The following is a 14,920-nucleotide window of genomic DNA, read 5'->3' as shown; positions in this document are numbered from 1 at the left end:
GACCAGGGTTGCATCAGGAAGGGCATCCGGCGTAAAACATGTGCCAAATCACTATGCGGATCATACGGATGATCCGCTGTGGCGACCCCTAACGGGAGCAGCCGAAAGAAGAAGAAGACAGGTTTGAAAGTTCATTCTTGATGTTGGACAGATGCTTTCTCGCCCTCCTAAGAGTAGACACACACTTGTGGACTTTTTGGAATGCACTGAGATTGACTGGTTGGATTTACCTTCCATGAAGAGAAGGCAGGTTGTTAAAAGTGCAACTGCCTCACTACAAGATTCAGTCAGTGTTCCATGGGTGGGAAGAATTCGGGTAGGATAAGTGAAGATAAGATGGGATGACTGTGTACATGAGAGAGAGAACGTTTCTTTGAAAAATATCCCAGGCTGAGTTCACATCAAGGGCAGGAAATATGGAAGACCAGTCCTGAAGAGAGATGGATGCTTGCAGTCCCTGCCATTCTGCTTGAGTAAAATGCCAGACTTGCCAGTGTTGCGACATCTCTCTGAGAATAGCCAGAGAAGTTGACTTTCGCAAGCATATGATCAGATGAACCAATTGGAGCGGACAAAGAGCAGGAGACATTTGCAGGAATGTTAGTCATCACCAAGACCAGAAGGGAATATTTGCCATTTGGAGAAATCCAGGTTGGAAAGTTCACAGATTGAGTCAGTCCTGTGGAGTCACGGGAGTCCTTTGCTGAAGTGCCATGGCTGGTGAGAGGTACAAACATCCGGCCAATTTGCACCGTGACAATTGATATCGCCACATACGAGGTAGAGAGAGTTGGGATGAGTGGTTAAAATTTGGTCGATGTGAGAGAGAGATGTATATGGAGTCGTCATTGTTCGGAGGATGGTACAACACACAGGCCAACAAGACGTGGGAGCGGAGGGGAAGTCACCGCCAGAGGGACAAACTGACCTGGTGCTTTGCAGGCAAGGTACTTTCATGGAGTATTCCATGTTTTCAGAGTTGATGTTAAATCAGCTCTTCCATAAGCCAGCAGTTTGCCTTTGGACGTTAGACACCACTGTGCTTTGTAAAATGAGTAGGCCATTGTGTATTAGTATTGATGTCATTCATATCCTTGCCACCTGATGCTTTGGCGAAAGGCTGCTATCGATGATGTCAGATGACCAACCAAAGTCTGACAAACAAGGGCTTCATACAGATGTTTTTATTTATTTATTTATTCATCACAATAGCAACTTGAATGCTCTTCATTCCCACTTCGATGATTAATTCATTGGGAGGAGGATTGGAAAATCTTTCTTTGCAGTTTTGCTCATTTCTGGTTTCGTTGAGATTTTGTTCTGTGCTTGTGATCCGTCTCTTGAAATTTTTTGTTTGTACTGGATTGCAGTCTATGTATCATTATTGTTTTTATTTAGAAATGTACTTTCCACAGGGTCTAAGCCTCATGGAAGAGCTCTCGCACAAATCGCAGACACCACACAACTTGATGTCAGACAAACGCAGCCGGTCACGGTGACCTTTGGGGGAAGTGATGCAACATCCAGGGCACCCTGGGTACTGATGATCTTGTAACATCGCTCTTCACTCTGCAGTCAGCGAGGAAATTAAGGTGACATATTCTCTCTCCCCTTCCCCCAATACTGCCTCCCCCAGCCTCGGGATGCCAACGTGGTTTGTTGGTGCTCTATCCTCTCAATGCTGATTGTCAAGCAAGGAGGCAGCAACGTACCATTATTAAAATCTTTGATTTGTCTTAACTGGAGTCGGAATCTAACCCCTGCCCCAAACTTGGAGCGCTATCTCTAACCACAACAACATTGAGTCTAGTTAATTTGTAATTTTAAACTTTCAGTACGTTACCGAAAATTAACCTGCCAAGGTTATTTTCCAAAGCCCAGCCATTGAACAAAAGGAAGGCACCAAGAAGCTTCCATCTTGCCAAATGGCCCTGCCTGTTTTTCGCCCTTGCTTACAGATTATATGCTGAGTTGTTTTTTCGTTTATTACTTTATTATGCCTTGTATTTTCTCCTGCTCATTCCTTTTTACAAGTGTTTGTGCTTTGCTTATTTTTTTTGGTCTTTACTATGTGCTAACGTTGCTTTTTATGATGCCTCCATATCCAAAGGTCATCGGCATCATTATGTTTTTGCATTGTGCGCTTGTCCGTCTGTCCGTTATCAGTTTATTGTTCCAAGAACTTGTGAACCAGTGAAGCGATTTCAATCAAACTTGGTAGAAGTTTAGACTGCAATACAAAGATTAACTATCAATTTCGGGTTCAAAAGCTCAGGTTATTTGCCTTTGAAAAATTTTTTTTTTATACTTTACTGTGCCAGTGTACTGGTCCCGGTGTATGCCCCGGTTCGAATAGGTGTACCATATCCCTGTGTGTCTTAAGAGGCGACCAGGGTTGGCGTCAGGAAGGGCATCCGGCCATAAAAAAAAAACATTGCCTCAAGAAAAAGCCTAACCCCTGCACAGCAGGGAAAATGGCTGTAAAAACGGTCAATATATACTCAAGTTGGAACTTAGAAGCATCTGATGTCTCTGTTTTTGTTCTCGTGCTTTCTTTCTCATGTGACCTTTAATTAAGATCAAATGTAACAGTTCGCTGACGTCTAACGTGAGCGTAGGCATATCCATTGACGCATTCGCATCTAATTCTATTTTCTAGTGATATCTTGTTTCGACACTGCGTGCTGCATTCTGCCACTCAACGTTGGTGTGTAAGAACAGGTGACCTGCTAGCCAGAGCACTCATTCGGCATTGCATGCTCTATCGTGACAAATTGGAAATGGTGCTTACCAGGCTGCATTAGGTGATACTGCAGCACAGGAGCAGTTCTCTGCCACAATGGTGCACTTTTTGCAAAACATACGTGAGATCTTCAGAACGTGCACAATCAAGTGGGGCAGCCACCTCCACGTGTGCATGATGATGCAACACTCGGTCTGCGACGTATCAAGGTAGGAGGGGACCCGCCCGTAGTGGCATCCTATTACGACCGCTGAAACATCCTGTCAACCCCGGAGCACAGAGAAGCTGGGACAAAATTATCATGAAACTGTTGGGTTTTTTTTTTTTATGAGGCTGTGTGAAGATGAAAATGTGAAAACAAATTACATGATCAATCCTGTCTCGTCCTCATCCATAATACATTGTCCTTATCGCTGTATGTCTGCATATTGGGTCAAACATGCAGACAAAATATTGTTACGGTCACCGGTTTCGGACCACTGTCCCAATCCCAATGCTGATGAACTAATGTTACGGGAGACCGCCGGATGGACTCGAGGTAAAATCCTCTACCCGCACAATCACCAATTTAGTGACGGATCATCGAAAGAGACCGTGCAGCGTCTGCCAAGAAAGCCGAATAGATCCTTACTTCAGTTTTCGGTGTTCAGACAGCTCTAACGAGAATGTGACGCTCTGTCCGGATGGTCCGTAGAAACAGGATAGAAGCCCAAGCGGTAGCTTTGACGATCCGGCAGTAGTTTTATGAAACTTCCTGTGAGGTATTGACACCAATTTCCCACGATCGTGCTTTCTCACCACGCTGGGTTTAATCGCCAAATGATGAACTGCCAACCAGCCGAAACAAGTTCATTGAGGAAATCAGATTTAATAAACGGTGGAGGGAGATTATTGCCTGGTGTTTGCTTAATAGTTAGGGTGGTGGACTTGGGATCCCAGGATCCTGAGTTCAAATCCTGCTTTTCCTGTTGAATTAATACCAGGTGGGGTTGACTCTGCCTGTCATCCTTCCCAGGTCAGCAAAATGAGTGCCAGCTTGCTGGTGTCCTGTGTCGGAGTGGTGACCCGTCCAGGATTGTATGTACCCAGTAGCCAAGGAGACTGCGAAGGCAGCACCAATGCTCTGCACAGAGTATGGTCCCAGTGGATGGATGGATGGAAGGGACATTGGAGGAGAGAAAAGCACGTATGAACAGCAGTTGCAGAATCGATGTACAGGAAAGCCTCAAATATCGCGGGTTCTAATATCGCAGTTGGCAACCAAGCGTTGACAACCTATTGTGTTCCGATTTAGTTATTGTAGCATTTCATTTTGGCCAATCGTGGTTTTTTTTTTTAGTTAATATTCGAGTCATTGTTTGTGTCCACGTGTACGACTACCTCCCATCATGAGCCTTTTGTTGTTTCTGACTAAATTTATTAATGATTAGTCATCGAACAGGAAATGACGTATATCATGTAATACTAGATCTACAATATCTAGTGGACACACAACTGTTAATAATGGCTCCCAAACTTAAAACGATGGACAGAATTAATTGTCCCAAAAGGCAGAGAAAGGTGGTGACATTGCGTGAAGAAATCGAGTTGTTGGATACGTTGGCAAGAGGTGAAAGTGCGGCATCTGGAGGCTGTCATTACGTGATCAATGAATCGACCGTGCAGTGAACGTGTCAAATATCCGTGTCACCAAAGCGCAAACGTCTCATTCCAGTCCCGTGATCCTCGTATTGAAAGGATGGAAAAAGTGCTTCGTGTTTGGATCGAGGACCAAACAGAAAAAAAAATGCCTTTGAGTGGACCGGTGTATTGGCAGAAACCATTGTGGATTTCCCAACGTTTTCATGAGGCACCAGGGACAGAACGCTGCAGTTCAACCACAGGCTCATGGAACTCAGAGGCGAAGGGATTTATGTCAGAGCAGGTTTTTAACGCTGAAGAAATAGAATTATTTTGGAAGAGGATGCCATCTCGTACTTTCCTCTCCAAGCAGGGAAGACCCGCTGTTGGGAGGCTAAGGATGGCTAAGGATCATTTGCCCTTCTTCTTTGTGGCAATGCAGCAGGTGACTTTGTCATTCTCTCCATGATCCAACAGCCATCGCAAGTTCTACTTTAATCCAGTTGCCAGGTTGAGTACCTTGTTGTTGTGAGAAGTGTATTGTTTTTTGATGGTTTCGTACTGGCATGGGTCTATAGAATTTTTTTTTAGCTCGGATGCCGGAGTGGCAACCTTGGGGAACTCCGATAATTTGCATAAATCCAAGATGGCCACCGCAGACGGAGGTGAGGAATCGATTTCTGAGGTCAGTTGTGTGGTTTGGGGTCAAATTCAGGGTCAAAGGTCAAGTTCAATGTCATTTTTGGACTATTGAGGGGTTTAAAACTTTTTGTCCCCTGCATCAACCTGCAGATCACTCCTACTCGATAGTTGATGAACGATCCCGTCGATTCTAATCTCACCTCTTCTTCTTTTCAGAGAAACGTATGATGGCTGACTCAAGGTGTCTTCTCCCGGTGTGTCACGGAGGTGGAGAAGAAATGAAATTCACTGAGATCGGGATCAAGAAGCTCATCTCGTGCACCAAATCCCGTGGAGATGGGGACCTGCAGGCTAAGCTACAGAACATTATTGATGTTGGTGGAGATGCGCAAGCATAGCCTGCCACAAAGGTTGCAACTGTACTTGTACATCAAAAGAGAAAACTGAGAGAGTCAGAAAGTCACAGAAAAGAAAGGCTGAAGATGAGGGTGTAAGGACAACTACAAGGCCTCATACTAAGGTAGCTGACAAAGGTGTGTTTGAGTACAAACGTGATTGTATGTTCTGTAGTGAGGAATGTTTACCCATTGATGATAGACACCCAGAAAGATGGGACCGCGTTCGTGAGTGTATGACCGAAGAACGTTTTGACACAGAACGTACCCCACTCCCAACTATGAAAGATATGCTCCCTGATGTTTCTGAGCAGCGTAATGATGATGCCACGAGAAGGGTCAAGTTGCACCTTGCTTTTGTTTCTGATTGACCTTCTGCTGAGTGCAAGTACCACGTCCGCTGCTGTAACAGTTTCACGAAACTCCCCACATATTCCGATTTGCCAACTGGTAGTGCAGATGAAAATGCTCTGAAGGAAGTCGTTGAGTACATGAACCAAGACAGGTCCAGAATATGGAATAGTGTTGAACTGCATTCCCGGTACTCGGATCGAGGTGGCAAGCTCGCTCGACGTGACATGTTAAGCAAGTTGACTGACTGCATGAGGAAGGATGTTATAGTTGTTCGGGTAGATGCCTGTGCTGCCATTGTTGGTTTCCGTGAGTCCGTTGCTGAAAGTCTCAAGATAGTTAAGGTAGACGATACAGATGAGAGGAGCATTGCTTCCGTGGTGAGGCAGATCAAGCATGAGGCACCGTCGGTCAAGTACAGCAGTGCCAATTACGACCTATCAGAGTTTACACAGGCCAACACAATCAAGGCGACCAGCCCAAGTTTGTTGAAGTTGGTTTCGGACCTGGTCTCCAGTGGTAAAGTGACCAAGAAATCTCCGAGCCTGAGCCAGTCAATTCAGTCACGTGACAGGTACCAGAAATCAGACAACATTAGGACTGGCTGTCAAACTGTAACACCGGCACGGCAGTTCCTAACTTCTCAAACTCCTTCATGAACATGGCTTCACAACCTCGTACAGTGAGGCCTGATATTCCGAAAATCGGCCGCTCGTCTACGAGGTGATTATGCACAGGTTCTCCACCAGTTCATGGGGTTGTGTAGAACCGTCGGCATCATCTTCGCGTGGTTTGACAACTTCGATCTCCAGGTATTCACACCCAATGGTTGACGCACTACCCATGTCCTCTCACATGAATTCCAGCAACCTCATCCCACAGGTATGCTGGAGTATGGCCACGCTAAGCCAGGGATGCAGACCATACTCGCAAAATCTGCTGACCAGCAGGCTCCACCTGAACAGGCTCACAAAGTATGGGTGGGAAATAAAAGATGGCACCCCAGTACCAGCAACCTCCAATCAGCCCCCAGGACCCCCAAGATCTCATGGATGTAGTGTGGTGCAGCTGTAAGGCGGCGGTGAAGGCGTGTGGCACTGAACGTTACAGCTGTCACCATGGAAAGATATCATGCACTGTGTACTGCGCTTGTGTTTGCAGTGACGCCTGCTTCAATTGGCCGAAATCTGCTTCAATCTCCCGTTCAAGACAGGAGACGAAGACCAAGATGAAGTGGAAGAGAAAGGAGAAGCAGATGTGGAAGATGACGAGGAAACTTAACATCTTGATCTTGCATTCGGCTCTGATGATGAATGGGAGTGATCGCCGTTAATGAATAAACGCTTGACCACCATCGCTCTGAAAATTTCATTATTATATTATTTCATTTTTGGCCAAAAATGACCTTGAACTTGACCTTTGATTGAATTTAACCCCGAATCACAAAATTGACCTCAGAAATCGATCCCTCAGGTCAAAATTATATGGAAAAGAGGTATCACACGTGATTGTAAGTTAATTGGTTGAAAAGTTATATTCCGCCCCCGTCCATGTTGACCATCTTGGATTTATGCAAATTAGCGGAGTTCCCCAAGGTTTCCGCTCCGGCAACCAAGCCAAAAACTTTCTCTATAGACCCATGTGAGTACGAAACCATCAAAAAACAACACACTTCTCATTACAACAAGAGTACAAAACATATACGGGTGGCAAACGGACTATTCCGCATCTTTCTAATGAGGTGCGACTCATTTGGTGAGGTGAGGTGCGACTCAGTAGACCTCTCTCCAGGCTCGGCACATCCAGTGGCACCAAGGCAAAAACGAAACTCTTCTTCCGACTCCAGGGAGCAGTTTGATCTTTCTGTGTCTACGGACATTATCCCGCTCTTTCTCATCTGTGATCTTAAGTTCTTTGTCATCTGCAGATTTTCCATTCTCTTCACTCGGTCATTTTGTTTTAACCACTCCAGCGCATGATCAACGAGCTGCATGATCAACGAGCTCCGTTCATGAGCTGTAATGTTGTTGTTTTTTTTCCACCTTCTGCGGTGATGCTCATTACCGGCTTAGCAGCCTTAAGACCTTGTATGACTTCAAAAGAAACACTTAACAGAGACAATAGAGGATGGAAGGATCACAATTAAAATCTGTCTCGACATAGTTCAACACGTTGTGATCTTTGTCCACAAACACCATACTCTTATGCTGAACATTTAATAATGAAATAACTATACTACATTACCCCGGCACTTGAACTCCAATCACATTCCCGCAACAATATATTGTCTGTATTGGTGAGCTATCAGAGGGTGATAAAGTCCAAACAGTTGGTTCAACAAGTTGTTCAATGATTAACATTGGTCCTGGTGCAGTTTTGAAATGTCTCCCCACAACCCATCTCTCCTCGGGCCATCATTACTAAATGATGCGTCTGTTCACATAATATGTAATGTCGATATTAAAATGGAGATGAGTCGGTGTTTTTTAGAGAAATATTGTCATAAAATAATAAGCTCATTGACAGGTGCTTCATGGTTCTTAATTTACAGTGTTTGGAGTTTGTCTGAACCTTGGTCCTTCAGACCTTTGGATATTTAACCTCAGGTCATGTGCTGAGGAGCAGGTGGAAATGATCTCATCAAGCCAAGTTGTTGCACGTACGTTGTGCTTTAGAACCTGGGTTTCTCATTTTGTTAACGGACCATTATTATTATTTTTAAATATTCAATTGGAGGAATTGATCAGCTCTCAAGTCGTCATGATTAGTTAACAATTCTTATAAAAATAAAATGGTTATTACATCCAGAAAACTGTGAATTTTTCACTGGACCTCACGCTCGTCACACATCAATTTTGAAGTTTCAGCGGCTGGGGAGGGAGTGGGGTCATATATATATATTTTTTTTGCAAGCGTTCTTGGAAAAACGCCACGATAATATTGATAATACTACAGGGTGGCCATAAAGTCTGGAAACATAGGCGAATATACATTATAAATGGTATATTCACATTACATTACAACACATGACATGTTCAATGTGTTGTCCCACATGAGACCTTCGCCGCTCCTTGTTGTTTGGAAGGGGGACGGGGAGGTGAACAATTCACATATGTGAAAGGAGAGGTGAACTAGCAAAAAACATGCTTCGCGTATCTGATCCAAGACGCACGAAGCAGACGGTCCCATTATGAGGCAGAGATCAGTTAATCCAAGCTTAATTGCCTGACGATCTTCGATAACGACCGAATCATGCAAATTGAGAAAGCCATTCAAAAGACGTCTCAACTCCACCATGATGAGATAAGAACACGACTCTCGGCAAAACTACATCGGTTACACACAAGATCAACAACAACAGAAAAACGATGGCTGCACAACCTGACAGACGTCTAACCACAACAGAGGTCCATTTACTCGAACGTGGACTCAACTTTAACACAAACGATGCTACTGCTGTTGACTTCATCGCTGCTCTCGAGCCCATCACTTCCAACCTGTACCCACTGAACAAGGAGAGAAAGAACTTGTAACCCTACAAAGACCATAAACAAGCAGGTAACCGCCACTTTACAGAAACTGAAAGCTGTAAACCTCCTCACAAAACAGGAATGTGACGCGATGAGACCAACCGACTCCATCAGACCACGCTTCTACGGGTTACCGAAGATCCACGAGGTTGATATCCCACTCCGACCCATTGTGGCCCTCCGAGGAGCACCCACCGACAATCTCACTAAGTGTCTGTTCCGCCCGCTTAAACACTTAACAACCCATTCACCACACAATGCAAATAACGCCAAAGACTTTATCGACCGGATCAGAAATATCCATCTCGAGAGTGACGAAACTATGGTCTCATTCGATGTCGTTTCATTCTCCACATCCATACCTGTAAAATTGGCAACACCGACCTTAGAGCTGTACATGAACAACGACCAAGAGCGAGCCAGCACCAGCCACCTCAACTCTGGTCATCTCATGTCACTCATTCAACTTTGCCTCAAATCAACGTGCTTTGTATTTGACGGAACCATGTACCATCAACATGAAGGAACCCCGATGGGCTCACCCATCTCGGGGCTCATCGCCGGACTAGTGATGCAACCCTTTGAAGATGTTGGACTCCACGGTGAAGCCTCTCTAAGGTTGTGGCTGCGTTGACGACACATTCACTATCATAAAGAACGCGGATGTTCACCGTTTCCTTCTAAAAATAAATTCAACATGGCCAGCGATACAGTTCACGTGTGAGGTAGAACAAGCTGGATCCCTGCCATTCCTGGACGTACATCTCTCCAGGGACAGTGACGACAAGTTACACTCACGGGTGTACCGTATACACACCCACACGGACAAAGTTCTGGACGACCGAAGTGGCCATCCCACGTGTAACAAGAGAAGTTGTGTTCACGGCTTCGTTGACCGTGCAAAAACACACTGCAGTGACCGTGAACAACGTCGGATGGAGATACAGCACGTCACTCGACTACTTCAAAAAAAAATTGTATACTTTGTCGAGGCTCGTGTGAGAGCTAACACACAACGCACAGCAAGGGGGGCATGAGACAAGAGGGGCGGGAGTGGGACGGACAAAACAGTGGGGAACAGAGACATTAGGAGACCTGTGGAAGGGAGAGGGATGGGGCGGGGAACATGGGGAATACAAGATGGACATTGCAGGGACTTTCGGGAAGGAAAGCAGGGAATTTGAAGGAGGTGGGCTTGGGTGGATTCTTGGGAGTAGAAAAGATCAAGGATTTGGATGGGGGATGATGAGAGGTGGTGGTGAACACCTGTTTTGAAGGCCTGGAGGGAAGAATGGGATTGAACAGAGTGAGAGTTTATTCCAAAGGTGAGAAAAAAGAGGAATGATAGAGTGAAGATGAGCAGTGATTCGTGATTTTGGTAGTTTTACCAGCAGGGGGTTGTTGGCGGACCTTGTGCGCCCTGTGGAAATGTGGTGGGGACAAATCGCAGAGAGAGCAGGGGGACGAGGCTGGAGAGGAGACGGTAGAAGACAGAAAGACCACCGACCAACCTGCGGTGATTGAGTGAGAGGCCCAAAGAATCAGCCTCATCGCGGGAGATGCCAATGATCCGAAATGCCCTGGTTTCGACAGCGTGAAGCCGAGAAAGGTGGGAGGCAGGAGCACCAGCCCAGAGGGGAGAGCAGTACTCCATCAGGCTGGAGACTAAAGCTTTGTAAGTGGTCAGGAACTCAGGTGGGCTGAGGAAGGATTTTTCTCGACGGAGGATTCCCAGTCGGCGACTGGCTTTGGAGGCGAGGTTTGAAATGTGGCTTTCCTTGGAAAGGTCATGGCAGATAGTGAGACCCAGAAGCTTGAAAGAAAGGACTTCTTCCAGAGGATTGTTTAGAAAGTGGATGGGGGGGGGGGAAGGGGGGGTTCTAAACGGTCCTTTCAGAGACATAGTGAGAGTGTGAAATTTGTCCGAATTGAAAGACATGTTCCACGTGTTGGACCAGTTTGTGATTTTACCCAGATCTGTAGTGAGCGAAGAAGCTGCTGCTTGCCGGTCTGAGGGATGACCGATGGTACGGCAGAGGGTGGAGTCATCAGCAAAGAGATATAGAGGATTTACCAGAGAGTCGGAGAGATCATTGATGAAAACCAGAAAAAGAACAGGGCCCAGAACGCTACCTTGAGGAACTCCAGCCTGGACAGGAAGGGGGGATGAAAGAACTCCATTTAGGGTCACACGTTGACTGCGACAGGAGAGGAACTCTGCGAGCCATGAGTGGAGATGGCCTTGGATATCATGGGAAGAGAGTTTGGTGAGTAGTGCAGGGTGCCAGACTGTGTCAAAAGCACACAATATGTCCAGGGATACGGCTCGGATTTCCTGTCTGGCATTGAGGACCTCCACCTCCATCCATTGTTGGGAGAGCAGAAGCAGCATATCCAGGGTAGAGTGACCTGGTCTGAAACCAAATTGATGATCGGAAATCAAGCCATTGGAGAAGAGGAAGGATTTAATGTCTGAAGCGATGATGGGTTCCATAACCTTGCTGATGATTGGGAGAAGGCTGATTGGTCTGTAGTTGCAGGGATCTGTTTTTGCACCTTTTTTGCAGGGCAGTAATGTTTGCTGATTTCCAAGCAGATGGCAGATGACCTTGAGCAAATGAGAGGGTGAATAGAACAGAGAGAGGGTGAGCAAGAGCAGAGGAGCAGGTTTTTAGAACACGTGGGCTGATGCCGTCTGGACCGGTTGCAGAATCTGAGTTGAGGTTTGACACCAAGCTCTCCACCTTGTCAGGAGAAAAGGACACAGAGTCCAGGAACAGTTGGGTGCGATTGGGTAAGGTGGGTACAGAAAGAGGTGGGTTTTGGACACAAAATTTAGCTGAAAACACCGAGTTTAGGCATTCAGCCTTTTCACGTGCAGTATCAGCAGTGCGGCCATTTGAGGTAAGGGAGGGGATGGAGCGGGAACATGCACCAGAAACAGATTTGATTAGATGCCACCAGGATTTTGAGGAGGGAGAGAGGTTTGAAAGTTCAGACTTGAGCTTAGAAAGATGTTGTTTTCTGGCTCTCCTGAGGGTAGATACACACTTGTTCCGAGCTTTATGGAAGGCTTTAAACTGCGAGAAACCACCGCCCTAATTCATCAAATCCTGTCACAGGAAACCCAACTACAACAGCAACAATCCGACCATGCCGACACACACAGTAGCACTTCCTTACACACAACACACTTCTGAAACCACAAGCCGCACACTACGTGAGTACAATGTCAACATCACCCACAACCCACAATCATCCCAATGAGCACGGCTGTTAAAACCGAAGGACAAGGTGAACAAATTTGACAGAAATGACGTCATCGAGAGCATCCCATGTGAAGATTGTGAAACCAAACGCGTCGCACCTCGATGGCCATAACGCGCGGACTTATCGGCTGGATTGCTCACACGATCCACAGAGAGTCTGACAACACACCATGTTCCAATATGGGGTCGACTCGAAGGCCTCTTTTCATTGAGCATGCGCGAGGACTTCGCGTATTACCAGCGAGTTGTTAACCACAGGACAACAACAAACATACATTGACACTGGAGGGTGACATAACTTTTCCGTTAGCTTGGTGTACTTATAATCTCAACACACCAAATATGTGGGCCAAACGTCCAAATGCTTATCCACATGGCACCAACGTGCTGTAAAGGAGAAAAGACAAGTTGTTCTTGGTTGCAACGCACGCACGCACGCACGCACGCACGCACGCACGCACGCACGCACACACACACACACACACACACACACACACACACACACACACACACACACACACACACACACAACTATCCTTGGCACAGGATCATCAAGGGTGAACCGTGAGATTATCGAGGTCTGGTGCCCTTTGTGAAAACTCCATCAACCGACACATCGACTTACGTCCGTCAACACAAACGGCAGTCATTCAATGTGTAAGGAAGCCTTGTGATTGGCTCGAAGACTAAAAGACTGAGAATCCTCACGAGGGAAGGAACAAAAACGTGTGAGGTAAATGAAAGGAAAGTTTCACGAGTAGTTGGTGTCCAACGTCTGTGGAAAAAGAACACTCCTTCCATGAGCATCTCGATCCTGTCAGCCACGTCCGAGCATCTCTCCACCGTCCTCTGCCTTACACTTCCCCCTCTGATATTGTTTCGCGAGTCAGTAAGTGACCGCTATATTAGTTATTGGTGTGTGTCTGTTTGTTGGGTAGTCAATCTATCTACCCTTATTGTCAGGTTTTCCGTCGTTATGTCTGTCTGTCTGTCTGTCTGTTTGTCTGTCCAGGCCAGTACTCCACTAATCGTAGGCCGATTTTGATGAAACTCTGGTGGGAGGTTCATACCATGACCTACTTGTGCACGTTTGAGAACCGTTGCTATGGACCCCTCGGTTGCCTAGCAACGGGCCTTTGAAATAAAAAAAAATCTAAAAAAATTAAAATATCGAAATTCAAAAATCAAACTATGATCGTTTGTGGGCAACGCATTCAGCCTCCCTGACAAAAAAATTTCAGCCCGTTCCCATGAAAACTGTCGGAGAAGATCGACTTTGAATGAACCCTGGTTGAAAAAAAAACAAAAAAACGAAGTTCGTTATATCTCAGAGACTGAGTCACATACACATGAAACTCGTATGGTAGGTTCATGGTATGTCCTAGTTATGTGTGAGAAAGAACCGTTGCTATGGACGCTTTTGTTGGCTAGTAACAGCTGAAAAATGAGTAAATTCGACTTGATCAACAACCCATGTCCGCCGACCGGCTTGTCTGTCTGTCTGTCTGTCTGTCTGTCTGTCCCGAGCATAGCTCCGTGGGTTTTGATCCGATCCTGATAAAAATTTTGGTGGGAGGTTTATATCATGATCTAGTTGTGTTTTCCTGAGAATGGGCATGGTGCGCCCATGATGGGCGGAGCCACGCCCAAAAAATATGTTTTTAGGGGGTAGCCCATTTCAAGTTACATCTTCTCCTTGGGGGTTCGTCGAATCTGGCAGGGGTTTCGGTATTTGGTTAGCCCAATGGCACCTACATAGCCCCACGGAGCTCGTTTTTCATTTTCTTCCCAAGGTCAAGGTAACAAGGTCACGAACTTCGAAAATTGCGAATTTTGACATAAAAATCATACGACCGCCCCAGACTTTGAGAGCTAGGATGACAATATTTTTTATGCATAATCTTGAGGTCATTCCCCACCTAAAGTCTTGAAACCATTTTGCTCTATCTCGAACACCTTGCCCGTGGCGCCCCCTTCAAGTTTGTTTTTACGCTGAATTCATCAAAGTATGGATAATCCGAGGAGTGTGAAATGCCATATAGCCTATATGACGTTATATTGTTCCTGGAATGTTCCAGAGGAAGTTTTGCACCAAAGGTCATAATCCTTGACCTTTGACCTTTAAAGTTCACAACGGTCAAATTTTCAAAGTTGTGGGAATTGAACCGGGTTTTCGACCTTCTTCAACGAACTAACTCCAATAAGTTATAGCACGTATCCTGTTTCCTTATTTTAATGTCCACAACGTTGTTTTGTGACCTTTAAAGGTTATGCAAAGGTCAAATTTTGAAAGTTGTTGAACGAAACCGGGTTTTCGACATTTTGCAGCTAATAACCTGTCACCTGTATCACATCATGTTGATCATTTTT

General features: G+C 45.7%; 1 long non-coding RNA gene across 1 annotated transcript; it reads left to right on the top strand.

Annotated features, from left to right (window-relative positions):
* The first annotated feature begins 321 nt into the window (after positions 1 to 321).
* On the top strand, positions 322 to 8,537 carry LOC147012806 (uncharacterized). The gene is made up of 3 exons (XR_015051070.1): positions 322 to 947; positions 1,416 to 1,592; positions 5,222 to 8,537. It is a non-coding gene; the product is annotated as an uncharacterized LOC147012806 (long non-coding RNA).
* The last annotated feature ends 6,383 nt before the right edge of the window (positions 8,538 to 14,920 follow it).

The sequence above is a fragment of the Eptatretus burgeri genome, chromosome 14 (genome assembly GCF_056783735.1).
Source record: "Eptatretus burgeri isolate ZD-2024b chromosome 14, Ebu_testis_v1, whole genome shotgun sequence".
NCBI classification, from domain to species: domain Eukaryota; kingdom Metazoa; phylum Chordata; class Myxini; order Myxiniformes; family Myxinidae; genus Eptatretus; species Eptatretus burgeri.
Note: the sequence above shows the minus strand (reverse complement) of the source record. Positions and strands in the feature narration are given on the sequence as shown.